Genomic DNA, 17,236 nt, shown 5'->3' on the forward strand with positions numbered 1-17,236 from the left:
TTTTGTTTCACATTCATAGGGTCACAGTTGCTGCTGTGGAAATTGTCACCAGTGTGGGTGTCAGAATTAGATGTCTTGTTATTTCCTGGGTTCCCAGAAAGCACACTACCTTCCTAAGGCAGTGCCACCAAAGCCGGGTGACAATCAGCAGGAGGCCACCCTCTGCCTTTGTGCCAAGATGTCACCTGCCAAAAGAGCGGGTCAGATACCAAGGACAGAGCATGGGGGTGTGGGCATCCTGGGGAAAGAGGCCATGTAAGTGGACACTAGTCATACCCAGGCCCATGTGTGGAGGGAGGATCAAACTTAGGGATGAAAGGAAAAGCAGGAGGCCGACAAAGAATCATCTAAAAAGGGAAGACAGGTCAAAAATAACCATGACGTCAGGAGATGCTTACTGAGCACTTAGTAGGCAGTAGACCCTGAGCTAAGCACTGCATGTGACTGTCTCATTTAATTCTTTTGGGGGGGGGTTAGGTTTGTATGTTTGTTTGTTCATTTGTTTATAATGGAGGTACTGGGGATTGAACCCAGGACCTCGTGCATGCTAAGCATGTGCTCTACCACTGAGCTATATATACCCTCACTACCTCCGTCTCATTTAATTCTCATAAACTATATGAGGCAGTTGCCCTGAGCACATAGTGAGCTCTGGAGCAAGACTGCATAGAAAACATCAAAATACTAAGAGTAGATGAGAGTATTTGGTTTATGGGCAATAGGTTTTTTTCTCTCCCTTATTTCCCTAATGAAATTTCCCTGTGGAAATTTCCCTATGAAATTTCCCTATGAAAGATGATTCTATTTTTTAAAAGAAAGTAGGAGTGTAGGGTGAGCCGCTGGGGCTTGCATCTGGGGAGTGGGGGGGGGCATGGGTGGGGTCGGGCCTGGCTGCCCAGAGGCTTCCCAGAGGGCAGGGACAGCACCGGGAGAGGCGCTCACAGAAGAGGGGAGTCAGGAGCATCCAGCACCCACAGTCCCCCAGGGTTAAGGAGAAGAGTCACCGTGGGGGTCCAGCTGGACAGAAGGAAGATGCTCCGCCCCAGAGGCGAGCCCCTTTCCTCCAGGTCCCAGGGCAGGGGGCAGGAGTGCCCCCCCCCACGTGGACAGCAGCCTGGCCCTGGAAAGGACAGGTCTGACTCTCCTCCAACCTCCCAGGGTGGGCGTGAGGATGAAATGACACAATAGAGGGAAAGTGTCTGGGACGCCAGCCACGGTGGGCACACAAACAGTGGCCACTGCTATCACGAGGTGGAAGAAGGGAAATGGAAACCCTGGGCCACATCCTGGACTGATCATAACAGGCTGGCCGGGAAAGCGGCGAGTGCGAAGTAGAAAGAGCGGCACGTTTGTGCTTCCTTCTCGTGTCTGTCCCCTTCTTCCCGTCCCTGCCACCTCTGACATTGTGATGATGATGCTGTATCCGCCAGTTAGGGTGGCCTGTCCCCCCTTTTTTTGGTCTATCCAAGCACCTAGCATGCTGGTTCCTGCCTCACAGTGGATATTTAATACATGTTTGGTGAATGAATGAGAACAAATGAACAAACCAATTGGAAGCCCCGGGGGCCAGCACCTTTGAGGCACCCTCCCTCCTCTTATTCCCGTGCCTTGTGGTGGTGACAGATGGTGACAGACCACACGCCACCTTCCCACTCTGACCACAACAGCAATGCTCAGGGGCTCACCCCTGCATCAGGGGAACCTTTACGGGGTGCCTGCTGGGCTTTGATCTAGAAAGTTTGGCTTTATATGCCATCAGGGTGCTTGAAGCTGAGCTCATTTGTACTCCAGGCAGGGAAACATCAAGCTCCCTGCTTGACAGAGGGCAGGGCGGCTGCCCAGGAGGTGCGTGACAGGATCCCACCGGCAGCTTGGCCAGGAAGCTGACCTCACGGGACCGGCCACATGGGGGACTCTGGGAGCACATGCAGCATTGCTTGAGTTGGAAATCAGGCTTCATGAGCCCTGGAGGCTTATGACAGGATGTCCCGTGATTGGAACAACTGGCAAGGACAGCCTCCTGTGCAGCCAATGTCTCCCCCCATGCACTGCCCTGGCAGGATGGGCCGGGAACACCGGCTCTGATCAGAGCACCCCGCCTGCCCTGATCCCCGTGGACTTCCTTCCTGCAGCTCTCACCATCTGCACCTCCCAGCACGCGAGCGCATAACCGCACACCAGCCCCGCGTACATCCTCTCCCAAGACCACTTGCTCTATGGCTGGCAAAGGGTTTTCACGTCTGTTAGCTGCCTCGAAGCTCATAAACGCCCATGAGACAGCGACAGTGCGATGTTACCCTGTCTGGCATGCGGAGCAACGAGGCCCAGAAAGGGGAAGTGGGAGGTGCTGCCTGGCAGCTGCACTCATGCCTTCTTCCCTGGCCTCCTGGCAGCACTAGGCAGAAGGGCTGCACAGAGGATGCAGGTGCCCAGTCAGTGCACAAGGAAAGACTCAGGGAGAGCAGGGACCAAGTCAAATGGCATCTCCACCTCCCACCCGGGCCTCTGGGCCTCCAAGGTTGCCTCCAAACAAACTGTCCCTCCAAATGTTCACTCTGACCCTGGACTCTTCCCTAAGCCAGCAAGACACCCAGGAAGAGGGGAGGGCTGGCTCCTGCCCCCTCCCACACACCACACTGCCCCATTCACCCAGCTTCCGCTGAGCACCACGTGCCTCACCGAGTTTCGAGGTAGTTTATTTATGCCTCAAAACACTCAGAAGAGAAGGTATACTTCTCCCCATGCTACACACAGGAAACGGAGACATTTGCCAGGATCTGAACCCACTTAGAAGGTATACTTCTCCCCATGCTACACACAGGAAACGGAGACACTTGCCAGGATCTGAACCCAGGGCACCAGCTCGTAATCCTCAAGCTGCCTTCAGGAGAGATCCTGACTGAAGAGGGGCTGAGGGGGGCTTGATGTGTGGTCCCCTGTATGCCAAACCCAAGGCCCTCATTGAACAGTGCACGGCCATTCACATAAGCCAGAGCAAAATGGCCTTTCCAGAACAGAAGAGGTCTCTTTCATTCACTCTGCTTAGCTGGACCACGGCTGGAAGCAATCTGCCCAGAACTGCTGCGGGAGTTCCCAAGCACGAGAGACCCCGATGACTTTAGATCTGTGGGCTGATGGCCTGGTCCAGGGTGGCCCATCTTATGATTTACTCCACAAATTTTTATTGAGGACCTCTTCTGTGGCAAGCATTGTTACAACTGCTGAGAACACACTAGTAAACAAAACAGATGAAGTCCCTACCCTCCCAGAACTTCTATTTTGGAGAGGGCTATAATAAAGAAGATAAACAGGCAAAATATATACGTAGGTTTCAGATGCTGATTAGATGCTGAGGAGAAAAATAAACCAGAAAAGGGAGACAGGAAGTATCCAGGTGGAAATTTTTTTTTTTTAATTTTAGACAGAGTGAAAAAGTCCTCCCCAAGAACTTGGCCTTGAATAAAGACTTCAAGGAAATAAGGGCAAAAGTCATATGGGTATGTGGGTGAAGAGTTTTCCATGCAGACGGAAGAGCATACGCAAAGGCCCTGGGGCTGCCTTGTGAGTTCCAGAACAGCAAGGAAGCCAGTAAGGTCAGAGAGTAACAGAGGCTAGGCAGGTACAATGAGAGAAGCCGTTACAGGGCGTGGAGCAGAGGATTGACATTAACAGATCACACTGGCTGGATGCAGGGTGTACAGAGGCAACAAGGAAAATCTCAAAGCTTTAGCCTAAGCAACTGAATGAAGAATACTGACCTTTCCGAAAGATGAGAAGGTGAATGAGAGGGACAGATTTTGGCTCACGGTAGGGGAAGGGATGAAGGGTATCAGGAGTTTAATTCCAAATACTTTTAAGTTTGAAATGTCTTAAGTTTGAGGTATTGAGGGAGCAACTATGGATGTGTCTATCATTCAGGGGAAATGTCTGGACAGGACTGGAGACAGAAATTTGAGAGTTGGAGTCAGAGTAGAGATGGTACTTAACGTTATGTCACTTGATGGAATCCCCAAAAAAAGGTGGACTAAAAAAGAGAAGAGGTACGTAAGGCATGGATCTATTAAGATTTTCTCCCAGGAGCCACACTCTACAAAGTGGAACTCGTGACACAAGGCCTCCCCTTCACTACAGCCCCCACCCCTACCACACACCCAGTACATATGTACAGACACACACAGATTTAAATTCCTCCTTCCTCTATCTCTTGGTGATGTCATTCTGCTGAATCAGAAGGAAACTCCCTTTTGAGGATGCTGTCATCTAACAAGAAAATAACCCACAGAAGGGAGAAAAAGTGCCCTGGACACTGAGACAAGTAGTGACCCTTACACAGCTGAGCAATCACACAGGCACTGGTGTTATAAAGTACTATGTTCAGATTCCAGCCCCAGCCCCATTAACTGTGTGACCTAAGGCAACTCAATTGCCCCCTCTTCCTTATGTTAAATGGGAAGAGCACTGGCTGTGAGGGTAACCTAGAACACAGTAAACAGTCCATTAACATTTGTTAAATAAACGAGGAATAAATGAATAAATGGTAACATATAAAAGAGGCTGACTCATAGCAGTCAATAAATCTGCCAAATGCTAAATAAAAGACTTGTCTTTCCCTCCTTGATTTTTCATTCTATCCCTTTCCCTTTTCTGCCTATGACACAATAGCAAAGCTGTGCATTTGTCCAGGACCATGCTGGTTACAAAGCTTTGCCTTCTACATTTTCTCAAATTTTGAATTTCATGGCAGCCTTAGGAGGGCAGAAAATATAATCTCCCTGTCACAGATGAGGAAACTGAGACTCAGACAGAAAACAGCCTACAAATTCCAGGAAAACTTCAGGCAGAGAAAATAACAAAAACACTGCATTCAGCCCAAGGGTGGAGCATCCATGTTGCCAAACCAAACCTGCCTGACATCCTGTTGGGCGGGTAAGAGGGCAGGTGAGGGAAAGACCCAGAAGCTCAGGGGAAGGGAAGGTATTTATTTGGGGTCATATGAGTAGTCCATTTGAAAAATGGGCACAGATCCTTGAGCCTAGTGCCCTCCCTGTCCCACAACCACAGGCCTGCTGGTCCCAGTCACATGGTCACAAGGGTCACATACTTCCCGTCACTAGCTTTCAGGTCATCAGTGGGAGCAGGAGGTGGACACAGGACTGGTGGATGGTGCAGCTCTGGGGTGACCATGCTATGGGAAAGGAGGGAGCATGGTGGGGAGTAGGCACAGATGAAATCTGAAGGCCCATGGGAGACAATAAGCAGTGAGAGGCAGGGAGTTAGAAATGGGGAACAGTGAAATGGAGAACAGGGGAGACAGACGGAGGAACGCAGAAGGCAGGGGTAAAGTCGGGGATCGGGTGGGAACACACTGAGGCAGAAAAACCAGGAACACTTAGCACAGGAAGGAAGCTGGGGACAATGAATGGGACCGAGAGTGAAAACTCAGGCCACTGAGAGGCACTGAAAAAGCTGGGGGACGACGGGGTGGGGTTAACTCAGGAAATGAGGGATAGAGGAGAGACACACAGGGAAGAAAGGGGTACTGAGGAGGGACCCGGGGTTGAAGGTCACTGAGGGAACTCAAGTTAGAGATGAGACTAGAGCGGTCACCGGATGGGAGTTGGAGTGCTAGGGGATCAAAGGGCGGAAGTCGGCGGCACAAGGGTCAAAGAAACGTTAATAAAGTCGGAGAACAAGAGGGAGGCCTGAAGGACGGGGAGCCCACGGAGTTAAGCGAGCCGAGGAGGTTTGGGAAAGAGCCCCCAGGCCCCGCCTCCCCTGCGCCGTCACTCACCTCGGCTTACTCAGCACTTCCACTTCCCTCTACTTCCGCAAACAGACGCGCCCCGGGCCACGTGACGGCGCGGCCGCTGCTCTCCGCCAATCACCGCAGCCTGTGCTTCGCCTGAGGAAGGCGGGGGCGGGACTCCGCCATCTTCTATAACTGCCCAATGGAAGGGGCTCCCATCGCCGAAGGAGGCTGGGCTTTGGGCAGGAGCCAATCCTGCGGCGGGGCGGGGCCAAGTCTGTGCGGGGCGGAAGGCCCACGTGACTGCTCCTAGGCAGACATGTTAACTGGGGGCAAGAGACTCACCCTTCCACAGCCCCTCGCCTCCTGAAAAAGGAGGCGCAGGCCTGAGGTCTGAACCTGACTTTAATGATGGCTCGTAAAGATAAAAATAAAACCAACAAAGATATAGAGCATAACAAGCAGGAGCCAGCTTTGATTTTGACGGGTACCCCCGAAGCTAGGGTTGCCAGATTTAGCAAATAAAAATAGAGGACGCCGGGTTAAATTTGGATTTCAGCTACAGGACCGATAATATTTTAGTATAAGCAGAATATACTAAGTATAGTTATGCTTAAAAAATTATTTCCTGTTACCTGGCATCCCTACCCCAAGCCATCTCGGGAAATACCTTAGCACTTTTAGTAGAAATCTACCCAAATGACTTGGTCTCTGTGAACTCCTCATCTAAGTGGGCACAGGATTGTTAGAATGACTAGAGTTAAATTAGTCCTCGTCCCTGCACATAGTGGGATTTCAATAAGTGACAGTTGTTATGATTAGTTATGCTGCGAAGGAGGTGCGTTACAAAGAAGGGAAGAGACTGGGTTTTAGTCACAGATCTGCTTCTGACTGAATAGATCATGGCCCCTCTCCAGCCTGCCAGGCTCCGTTGAGCCAATTTTCTTCCCCTAATGATTCCCCAACTCTAGATCTAGATAAATTCTCCAGACTACTCTCTGTCCATGTAGGAAGGGTAGCTGCTGTTTGTTATTCCTGTGAATAGAAGAATGTTTCTGCCTCTCTGTCCCAAGATATTAGTACCCAGACTGAGGGCAGCCAGTGCAACTGGAGCAAGATTTAGTCAAGAATCTGGACAGGTTAATAAAACTAACCACAGTAACAGTTATTTGTACAGAGCTTTGCCAGTTACAAAGTAAGCTGACTTCACATCCGTCATCTGTAGTTAGTCTTGGTCACATTTTACAGGTGAAGAAACTGTTCCCTTAAACTAAGATAAAATTTTTGTTCAGGAGTTTCAACTTTGAGTTGAGAGAATGGGAAGTAGACTCAGAATTCTCAATGATAAAACATACCCTCCACACCCCAAGCAACTGAAATTAGGTGATGGTTATCAGGGAGCTTGCAAAACGTTAGGCATTCCACCCACTGCTGAGCAATCTGACCTGAGAAACCTCAAAGGTTCAACAGGATGAGTCCCATTCTGCAGCAAACACCCTCTCTTATATTCAAGGTGGGTTTCCAAGGCAAGTTTGGCAACACAGACACACACCTGAATCTGAAATGCAGAAAAGGCCAAGGAAGAGAGACAGATCAATTGCCTGGATAGATCATTAGAAACACTCAAAGATCCATAGACGAAATTAATAAAATAGAATAGGGAGAAAATAATAAAGAGAGACTCTCAAGGCCTAATGAAGTTGAGTGCCCCTCCCCTAGGTATTTCTGGTGAAAACTGTTAAATGAGTGGATAAAGCAAGCGATGAAGAATAAGGAGTTCGAATGAGATGCACTGAGAAAGGAGGGGACGAGTAAGCACCCAGGAGTATATTGTTGGGCTTCTGCTGGATTCTGCACTGGAGCCGTTCAAGTCGTTCTCTTGAGGGGCTATGTTAGACCCTGAGTTACAAGCATCCCAGAGCCCAAAGAGTCAAGACCCCTCCTTCAAGAAGGTAGATGGAAATTTAAGCAGCATGGTCAGCGAGCAATTTTACACTCTTACCTTGTTAGATCCTCACATCAATGCTGAGACGTAGTGCTATTGTCTCCACCTTATAGACGGAGAAACCAAGATTCTCTGAGGGGAAATGATTCACAGTCACGTGTCAGTGAGAGGCAGAGCCAGAATCAGGACCTGTCTTGGCTTTTCTTTCCCTAAATTATAGGAGGACCCACTGTGTGCCAGGCAACGTTCTTAGTGCTGAGGAAAACACAGCAAACAAAACAGACGAAAATCCTTGTCCTCACCGTGTTCACAGCCTTGTGGGGAAAGATAGAGAAGTCAGCCATAGAGTGTGTTTTGCTGAAGTCTTTGGTTGAAGTGTTGAGATGTTAGCATCTTACTTTCAAAAAACTTTGCGTGTTGAATTGGCGGTTGTGAATATCAGTGCCTTTGTACTTGTCCTTACATTTCCTGTGTTTGAACATTTTTCGAATTGAAAAGTTGTGAAAAAAATATAGTGTGTTAGAGGGTGATAAACGCTGTGGGGTAAAAGTAGGGCGGGGACACAGGGGAGTGTTGTAGTTTTAAAGAATGACTAGGGAAGGCCTGATGAGAAGGAAGACATTTAAATAAAAACCTGAGGGAGACAAGAGAGTGAGCCCTGTGATAACCTGAGAGAGTGTTCCAGATGGAGGGAACAGCAAGTGCAAAGGCCCTGAGACAGGAGTCTCCTTGGCTTTTTTCAGGAAAAGCAAGGAGTCTACTGTACCTGGAATGGAGTGAGAGGGAGCTTGGTAGGCAGTAAGGTCGAAGGGATATCAGGGCCTGTAGACCATTTTAAAACTTTGGCTTTCACTCTGAGGGAAATAGAGAGCCATGGAAAGTTTTTGAGCAGAGGAGTAACCTGATCAGACTTACCTTTTAACAGATCATGTCTGTTCTATAGGAATAGACTATAAGGGCAAGGCAGAGGCTGGGAGACCAGCGAGCAGGCTATTGCAGAAACCCAGACAAGAGACAACGAACAGTATGACCACTGTCCCATTTAATCATCACAACTGTAGAATCATCACGATCGGGGTTTGTATTATGATAAAGTGTGTAAGGTACAGAGGGCATCACGAGAAGGCATTGTTGAGCTCTGTCCTGCAGGAAGCTTCGTAAGATGATTCTTGTGCAGGGGTGAGCAAACTATCCCACCTGCCACCTGTCCCTGGAAACAAAGTTTTACTGGAACACAGCATCATCTATTTCTATATATCTATGCTTTCTACAATGGAAGAATTGAGTCATCATGACAGAAACTGTATGACTCACAAAGCCTGAACTATTTCTATATGGACCTTTACAGAAAAAAAAATTTACCAACCCTTGTTCTTAAGTTGAGTTTCAAAGGTTGAATAGGAGTTTGCCAGATGGATTAGAAGGTAAGAACATTCTGGATGAAAAAAAAACCATATGGGCAAAGGCCAACATCATGTGATTGTGTGGATTGTTTGGGGGAACTGCAAGAGGTAGAATGTGGCTGGAACCTGGTGTGTGAGCAAGTGAGCAGATGGGTGAGCCCCAGAGGCTAAGCCTGAAGGGTCTGAGTGCCAGGCTGAGGTTAAGGACCTTGTCCTGCAGGCGATGGGAGCCCTGAAAGGGTTACAGGCAGGGAAATGACTGGAAAACAAATCACTCTGCTGCTGTGGAAGAGGTGACTGGAGGGCACAGAGGCCACAGGGCAGCTGTGGAATGATTACACTAATTAGGTGTCTTCTGACTTGAGGAGGGAGCCATTGAGGCTTGTGCCCTTCTCGAGAAGGAAATGAGTGCAGATGACCTTAAGCTGGGAGGCGGCAGCCACATGTGCTCCCAGCTCAAGGGGGAAAGCAGTCCTGGCCAGAAAAGGCAGGATTTCCCCACTCCAGGGGCATCTCAGCCCTGCTCAGGGACTCACAGGACAGACTGTGGCCTGAGAGGAGGCTGGCTTTCAGGGCCAGGGGGCCTGGGAAACCTGGCCAAGAAGCTGGCCTGAACCTAGGTCCTGAAGGATAGAGAGGGTTTGGAGAGGCTGAATGAGTGGAGGGCATTTCAGACAAAGACTCGGGACATGTGCTGGTGATCATACAGGGTCTGACTTCTCAGGATGGGGTCTAACAGGGGTTCATGGGGGTCAGGGTATGCAGGGCCTTCACCCCTTCTTTCTTCACATCTTCACTTCAGTTTCCTCAGCCAGCAATTTTGAAGTACCTACTATATACATGGCCTGACTCCTGGTGGCATGGGGCCACAGGAAAGATATCTATTCCTGTCCTTAAAGTTTGCAATTTAATACGAAGTTGCCTGAAATACACAGGTAATTGTTTATTGTGAAAAAGCTCTGGAATATAGGCAAAACAGTCTTCTTGAAGAAATCATGAAATTACAGTGGATGATGCCCCAGACTCCATTAGTCAGGACAGGCGAGGGTACACTGTAGTATCAGACACCCCCGCAGTAAAGATGACGTAACACAAGTAAATGTCTTCATTCATACTGTATGTCCAATGTGGGGAGGGGCGGACGTTCTGTTTATCAAAGTCACTCAGGAACCCAGCTGAGCAGACTTGTCCTCAACACAGGGCTGGGGATCTAGTGAATCAGGCCCTGGCTCTTGAAGCCGCTGCTCAGAAGGGACACGTGAGTTTTCTGCTCACGTTTCCCTGGCTGAAGTATATCATGTGGCCAGACCCAACCTCAAGGGAGCTGGGAAATGCAGTCCTACCCTGCGGCCAGAAGGAGAGGAACCAGAATGGCTGTGAATATCCCAAATGACTTCCACACTGACTGACAAGGCAACAAGGTTCTGTTCTGTTTGTGAACCTCCCTGCTTCATCAACTGCAAATCGTATTCCCAGTCAGTCTTCAGCACCAAGGTTTTTAAAGTGTGTACAAATTAATTTCAGTAATTTTAGAGATTCTTGGAAGAGGGAACTGAGTAAGAGGAACAGGGTTCTACGGGATCAAGAAGCAAGAGACCAGAATGAGTCAGGGCTCTCTTGATTGTAAGTCACAGAAACCCAACACACATGAGCACAGGCACATAGGCTAACCGACTGGAAGGTAACCAGAGAATCTCCCAGAATCCGAGGAGGAGGTGACCAGCCGAATGTCCAAGGGGCCTCAGGGTCAGCCCGAACCAGGCTCCCCCATGACGTCCGTCTTTCAGCACGTCCATCTCATTCTCTTCTCTGGCTTCTTCTGCCCAGGAATGAGGAATGCAGCCCTCTCACTGCCTCCAGCCCTCACCATCAGAAATGGGTCGATCTTCTTCCCTCAGTTCCTGGAAACGACTCTTAACTGAGTCAACGTGGGTTGTGTGCCCGCCCCTGAGCCAGTCAGCCCTGGCCAGGAGGGGCGTTGCGAGTGACCCCAGGCACAGCCAGCTCCCGCAGCCCCCACTAGAGCTGGGCACAGGCAGAGTTATCTAGAGAAGAGAGGACGCTGGGTGCGCAGTATCATTCAGAGGCCCTTTCAGCCCTTAAGGAGGTGATTCCAGGATAGAGAAGACCACCAGGGGCCAAGAGCAGGGAGGGGATCTGAAGCCTTGGGTGAGGACAGTGGGCAGGCGTGGTGAGTGAGGTGGAGGGGAGAGGAGGAGAGGTTCCTTAAGAAAGAGTGTGGGCAGACCCTGCTGGATAACCAAGCATGTTTGAATTGTCCTCAGTCATCTCCATTCTGTCCTGGTGGTCCTTGTTTATGTCCTGGGGGCTTGAGAAACTCGGCTGCAAATCACACATTCACGAGTGGGCCAAATCTAATTGTCTCTGGGACACAGTAGTAATAAAAAAGGAGTGGCAGGGACTCCCCAAGAATCCTGCCATTGGTGCTAATGCAGAGCACAATGAGCAACCAGGGAATGCCACAGTCCGCACTGCCAGGGAGCCGAAGGACCTTCTAGGAAATTAACCATACCCTCGTCCTTCCTCCCTGTCCCTCTGCTCAAGCCTAGGACAGGACCCACCAGAGCAAGGACAACTGCTCCACTCATCCAGTGGCCTCAGCACTGAGGCTCCAAAAATGAAAAGATGCAGTCCTAGTGCTTAAAGCACTCGTGTTTTAAGAGGAGGAGATAGCCACAAAAACACAGAACACCAATTCAGAGAGAAAAGTGCCTTCAGGGAGGGAGGGACAGGGCAGCCATCCCTGCTGTGAGGGCAGGAGCCTGTGTTGCCTAAGAGCTATTTAAGAAGCCCTCTGAAGAAAGTGACAAGTGAGCCTGGTGTTGAAGGACAAATTAATGCTGGGGAGGAAGTTTCCGGTGGAGGGGTCTGCCAGAGCCAAAGCCTGGAGGTGTGGAGGAGCAAGGCAAGTATGAGGACAGGGTCCGATGGAGCCAGAGCCCAGAGTGGGTGCTGAGAGCTGGCAGGGCAGAGTAGGCAGATCTAGAAAGTCTATGAAAAGAGTTTGAACTTTGTTCTGAAGGCAATGGGGAGCCATGGAAGTTTCTGAGCAGAGGAGTGTCCTGGTCGAATTTAGGCTTTTCTCTCCATCTTCTGCCTGGAGGCTGAATTAGAAGGTGCTAGAGGCAGGGACATCAGGCAGGAGGCTGATGCAATTGTCCAGAAGAGAGATGCTGTGGTTTGAACTGAAGCCATGGCTGAGGGAAGAGAGAGAGGATGGAGGGGAGCTAAGAAGATGCAATCACAGGGACTTAGTGACTTGTTAGCTGTGGGCGTGAGGGAGAAGGATGAGGCAAGGATGATGGCCTGGTTTCTCTCTCGGGTGACTGAGTGGAAGATGGTGTCACCAGCCTATTTGAGAAATGCAGGGAGGGTGACGCTGAGTTGCATTGTGACCGTGGTGGGTTGGACATGCCAGGGGACAGGTAGGGGGAATCCATGCCGGCTGTTCAGATGCTTAAGCGGACCTGGCTCATGAGAAACAGAGGTGAGCAGTGAGAGAGATTTGGGAGTCATCAGCGTCGGTTGCCACCTGAACTCTTAGCGGGGAGTAAGATTCCCCAGCGAGACAAGATCAAGGCCAAAGCTCTGAGCATCACTGATCACTGAGGGGTCAAGAGGAACCAGGGATGGAGACTGAAATAGTAGGAGGGAAACCCGAGCCTTGGAATCCAGGGGCAGAGCGTATTAAAAGGAGGGGAGAGAGCAACACGGTCCAGTGCTGCCAAAGTACAAGACAGATTAGGATGGAAAGTGGATCCTGGATTAACAATAGAGAGGTCGCTGGGACTCCGCAAGAGCCCCTTCAGAGGACTGTGGGGGCCGAAGCAAGACTGTGAGGGGCTGGGAGGTAAGCGGGAAGGGAGGGCTCTGAGGCCGTGAGTAGAGATGAGGTTTGGTCCATAAAAGGGAAGAAAAGACAAGGGTAGGGCTGGGGTGACGGGAGGGGTGAAGTGGGGGTGGTGTTAGAGATGCCAGCCACTTGGGGAAATTTCGGGGCTGCGAGAGAGGACTGGGGGCTAGAGGGTGGACATGAGGGTCCGGGAAAGAGGAGAGGTGGCTTTGGGGCAAAAGAGGGACAGCTTCTGCCAGGACTGAGAGGGAGGGGTGGACAGTGCAGGGAGCTGAATCGATGGCCCCACCCCTTCCCAGCGGAGGTGAGGCTAGAGCGCTGGTTGGAGAAGGGAGCGGGTAGATTAGGGACCCTGAGCGCCTGGTTGTCATTAGAGACTGACTTTGTAGTGGATGGTTGTTGCTGTAGGGGCTGTGTTCATAGTGGTTGTTTCTTTCTGAAGCCCAGAGCAGCCGGCGGGGGGTGGGGCAGGGGGTGTAGGAGGGCAGCAAACAAACTGGAGGTGCCCAAGGTCATGGGTTTACAGGCTGGGGGCCCGGAAAGGACTAGACTGGGAACGGCAGATTTCCAAGTATATTGAAGCTGTTGAGGGTGGGAGGGGGAACGTTTTTAGAGGGAACAGATGATATGGGAGCAGGAGAAAAATCAGAATCTATGCAGTTTTAAGTTTCAGGGCCCTAAAATATCAGTTTGCAAACAGAGAACATGAACAGACAGTTCACTAAAGAAGAACCCCAAGTGATGAACAAAAGTAGGGGGATGTATTCAAGCCTACTCATATTCAGAGAAATGTAAATTTAAATAAGATAGTGTCATTAGCCTAGAAAATTAGCAGAACCAAAAATGGGAACACCTAATGCTGACGAAGTGGCAGTGAGACAACTCATATTCATACGGAGGTGGTGAGGGCCTTTATTCACTGGGGCACCCTGAGCAAATGGCATCGCCTCTCTGAGCCTCAGTCTCCTCCTCTGCAAAGTGGGGATAATAAAGACACTTGCCTCATAGCGTTTTGTGAGATAAGGAGTCACAAAGAAAGTATCTCACAGATGGGACAACAGTAGATACTGTGGTTGTCTGGATTTGTTCACACCTATTTTTCTCCCTGCTGGACAATCTCTAGCCCAGACCCAGGACGCCTGCAGACAGACACTCAGTGCAGGGACACCCTCTGCCAGCCCAGTTTGTCTTATGATTTAAAAATAGGAGGGAAGAAGAGAAGGAGGAAGACACAAATCCCCCCTACAGGAGGAATGACCCATGTGAAACAGCACATCTCTCGCCAACAAAGCCCAAGGGTTATGCCTGGCGGGGGCCGGGGAGAGAACATGGCCCTTGAAACAGACCAGCCTGAGCGCAAGTCCTCCTTTGCTAGGGACTGGCTGTGTGATGTTGGGCAAGTTCCCTCACCTCTCAGAGTCTCAGTTTCCTCACCTGCAACATAGCGATGCTAATACCTAACTCCTAAAATTGGGGGAGAGGATTCAGGGCAATCAGACAGGCACACCACAGCCAAAAACTGGGGGGTACTTCCTGGGCAGGTAGTGAACCCATAAATCAGTCCATTTCTTTAGCTTTAAAAATGGAGCTGATCATTTGTGCACCACCATTTCCTCTCACTAGGGAGGACTATTGTGAGAAGGAAAAGTTGAGTTTATAAAGATATTAAAATGTGACAAAAGTACAGATAAATGTTGGAGTGATTGGTTTACTTAGCAGTGGGAGAAAAGAGCTGGAGAAATATATATGATGCAAACCGGTCTTAGGCACTTGGCTCAGTGCCTGGCTCAGAAGAAGCATTTCATAAATGTAATAGGAAAAGGACAGTCAGAAGTAATACGCAGTAATAAGACCAGTAAGGGGCATGTGATGGGTGGAAGCGATGGGACTAGATAACCTGCTGATGGAGGCTGCCCTGCAGAGGGGGACGGGGTAGGCTCACAAGTGCAGGGACAGGAGTTGATGGCGGCCTGGAAATCAAATCTCAGGGCAGGAAAGGCCACCAGAGAATACCCAACAGGGGAACCTTAAAGCCAGCCCAGGTCTCCTCTGGCGAGGCCCAGCTCCTAGCTGTTTTACAAAGCAGAATGTGCTGCAGAGTCAACTTTCATTTGAAGGACGTTTACTGTGGTTAGAGATTGTTGAGAAACCACTGACCTAATCCTATGCTCTCACTCTGCAATTGGGGAAACTGAGGCCTGGACTGAGGAATGCCCCACTCTGGGATCAGCCAGAGGTGTGATCTGAGCTGCACATCCTAACTTGGCTCAAGCCTGCTTACTGAACAGCTACTAGTGGGCAGGGCACCTAAAGTGGGCCAGGCTCCCGCAGGGACCTGCTTGGGTGCTGTGTGGTGTTTTGGACCCTCGGGCAAGTGAACAGGGACCAGCTGGGCCGGTTAGAGGTCTGTTGGACTGTGCTGGCAGAGGGTGGCTCCCTCCCTAGAAACTGACAACAAGGCCCCTCCCTGTTGATTGGAGGTGGGTTCTCTGGGCAGGGTGACATCACCACTGGCTTTGTGTCACTCACCTGTGGAGGAAGCAGGTTTCTCAGAGGGAGTGTGCCAGGGGCCCCCAAATTTATTGATCTTTTATTCCATATAAGGCACTGTGCCAAATGCTTCTAAGTGTGAACCCAATAAATTGTTTTACAATCCATGAAGCAGGCACGATTAATAAACCCAGTTTACAAAGGAGACTGAGATGGGAGAGTTTAAGTCACTCAGCTGGTCAGGGGTGAAGCTGAGATTTGAGTCTACAGGCTAACTTGAAAGCCTTTACTTTAACCAAACAAACAAAACCCTACTTCTTTACTAAAACAAAAATTGCAGGAATGATAGAGAATTTCTATATGCTCTTCACTCAGATTCCCTAATTGTCAATATTTTATCACACTTTGTAATTCCCTCTCTCCTGATCTTGTTTTGAACCATTTGAGAGTAAACTGCAGACAGATGCCCCTTACCTCTAAGCACTTCAGTGTGTGTTGCCTAAAAAGCAGGGACATTCTCATGACCACAGGACAATGATCAAAATCAAGAAATTAACAGTGATACGATACATTATCTAGTCTACAGACCTTGTTCAGATTTTACCTTCACGGCAAAAGAGAACTCTGGATCACACATTGTGTTCAGTCATCTCTTTCGGCTCCTTTAATCTGAAACAGTGCTCCTTTCTTTATCTTTCATGATCCTGTCATTTTTTTTAAGCGTACAGTTCCAGTTGTTTTGTAGAATTTCTCTCAATTTAGGTTTGTCTTTTGTTTCTTCACAAAGAGATTCATTGTATCAGTTTATGGCAAGAACACCACAGAAGTGACGCTGTGTCCTTTTCCGCGCCAACACGTGTCAATTTATCCCGTTCCTGGTGATGTAACTTTGGTCACTTAGTGAAGGTGGTATCTGCCAGGTTTCCTCACAGTAGAGTTATTATCTTTCTATTGGTAATTAATAATTGTCCATAGAGCAATACTTTGAAGCCATGTAATATCTCGTTTCTCACCAAATTTTCCTAAACATTGATGATTCTTGTTGGAATCTATTATTACTATGGTGGTCCTAATGGTCATTTTCTAATTCTATCATTCTTTCTACTTGAGGGAGGAACTTTCTCTTCTCCTTTCTTATTTATTCATATTAATATGGATCCATGGCTTCTTCTTTTACTCTATAGGCTATAAGCCATGATTACTGCTATTTCTTCTGATGCTCAGATTGTCCATATTTGGCCATTAGGAACCCCTTCAAGCCAGAGAGCTCCCACTTTTAAATATGATATTGCACCATGTCCCTTGACCTTGGCCAGGAAGGGAGCGATATCCCTGGGGAGCAGTCCCTGCTGGGTGGATACTGATGCACTGAGCCCCTAAAGCAGGCAGGAGGGAGATGGGAGAGAGCATGGTGTCCAGGGGGTGTTGTGAAGATCCCCAGGGGATTTGTTCACTAGTTGAGCATCTACTGTGGCTTTGGAAAAGCTCATAGAAAATGAAAGATAGAGAAAACAATCACAGTTGTGCAGTGTCTAAAACTGCGCGTCTTTGTACCCCAAGAGGTAACATGAGTGGCTCTCTTCAATATGTAAATGGAAAGCAAGGGACAATTTTTTGAGGAGAACTATTTGAGTGCCAGACAAAGCTGCTATAACATTTGATTACTTGGGAAGCTAGTGCGACAATTTGCATGTGAAACCCAAGACTTTTGGGATGTAAGTGATGTCACAATCTCAGGTGACCCAAGGCCCAGAGGCAAGGAGGTGTAACAAGGGGTC

At 49.2% G+C, this 17,236-nt stretch overlaps 1 protein-coding gene across 7 annotated transcripts in view; it reads right to left on the minus strand.

The window, feature by feature from the left end:
- PLA2G6 (phospholipase A2 group VI) overlaps window positions 1-5,879 on the minus strand; it is a 50,403-nt gene extending 44,524 nt beyond the window's left edge. For 4 of the 7 annotated variants that reach the window (XM_015241615.3, XM_031671729.2, XM_072973505.1 and 1 more), the window contains exon 1: window positions 5,792-5,845. The gene's annotated coding sequence lies outside the window, so the exon portion shown is untranslated. Of the gene's footprint in view, window positions 1-5,101; window positions 5,232-5,607; window positions 5,644-5,791 lie in introns of those variants that run through there. The other 3 variants (XM_006207078.4, XM_031671726.2, XM_072973504.1) reach the window with 2 other exon arrangements.
- Window positions 5,880-17,236: the final 11,357 nt, after the last annotated feature.

Source organism: Vicugna pacos, chromosome 12, assembly GCF_048564905.1.
Source record: "Vicugna pacos chromosome 12, VicPac4, whole genome shotgun sequence".
Classification (NCBI taxonomy): Eukaryota; Metazoa; Chordata; class Mammalia; order Artiodactyla; family Camelidae; genus Vicugna; species Vicugna pacos.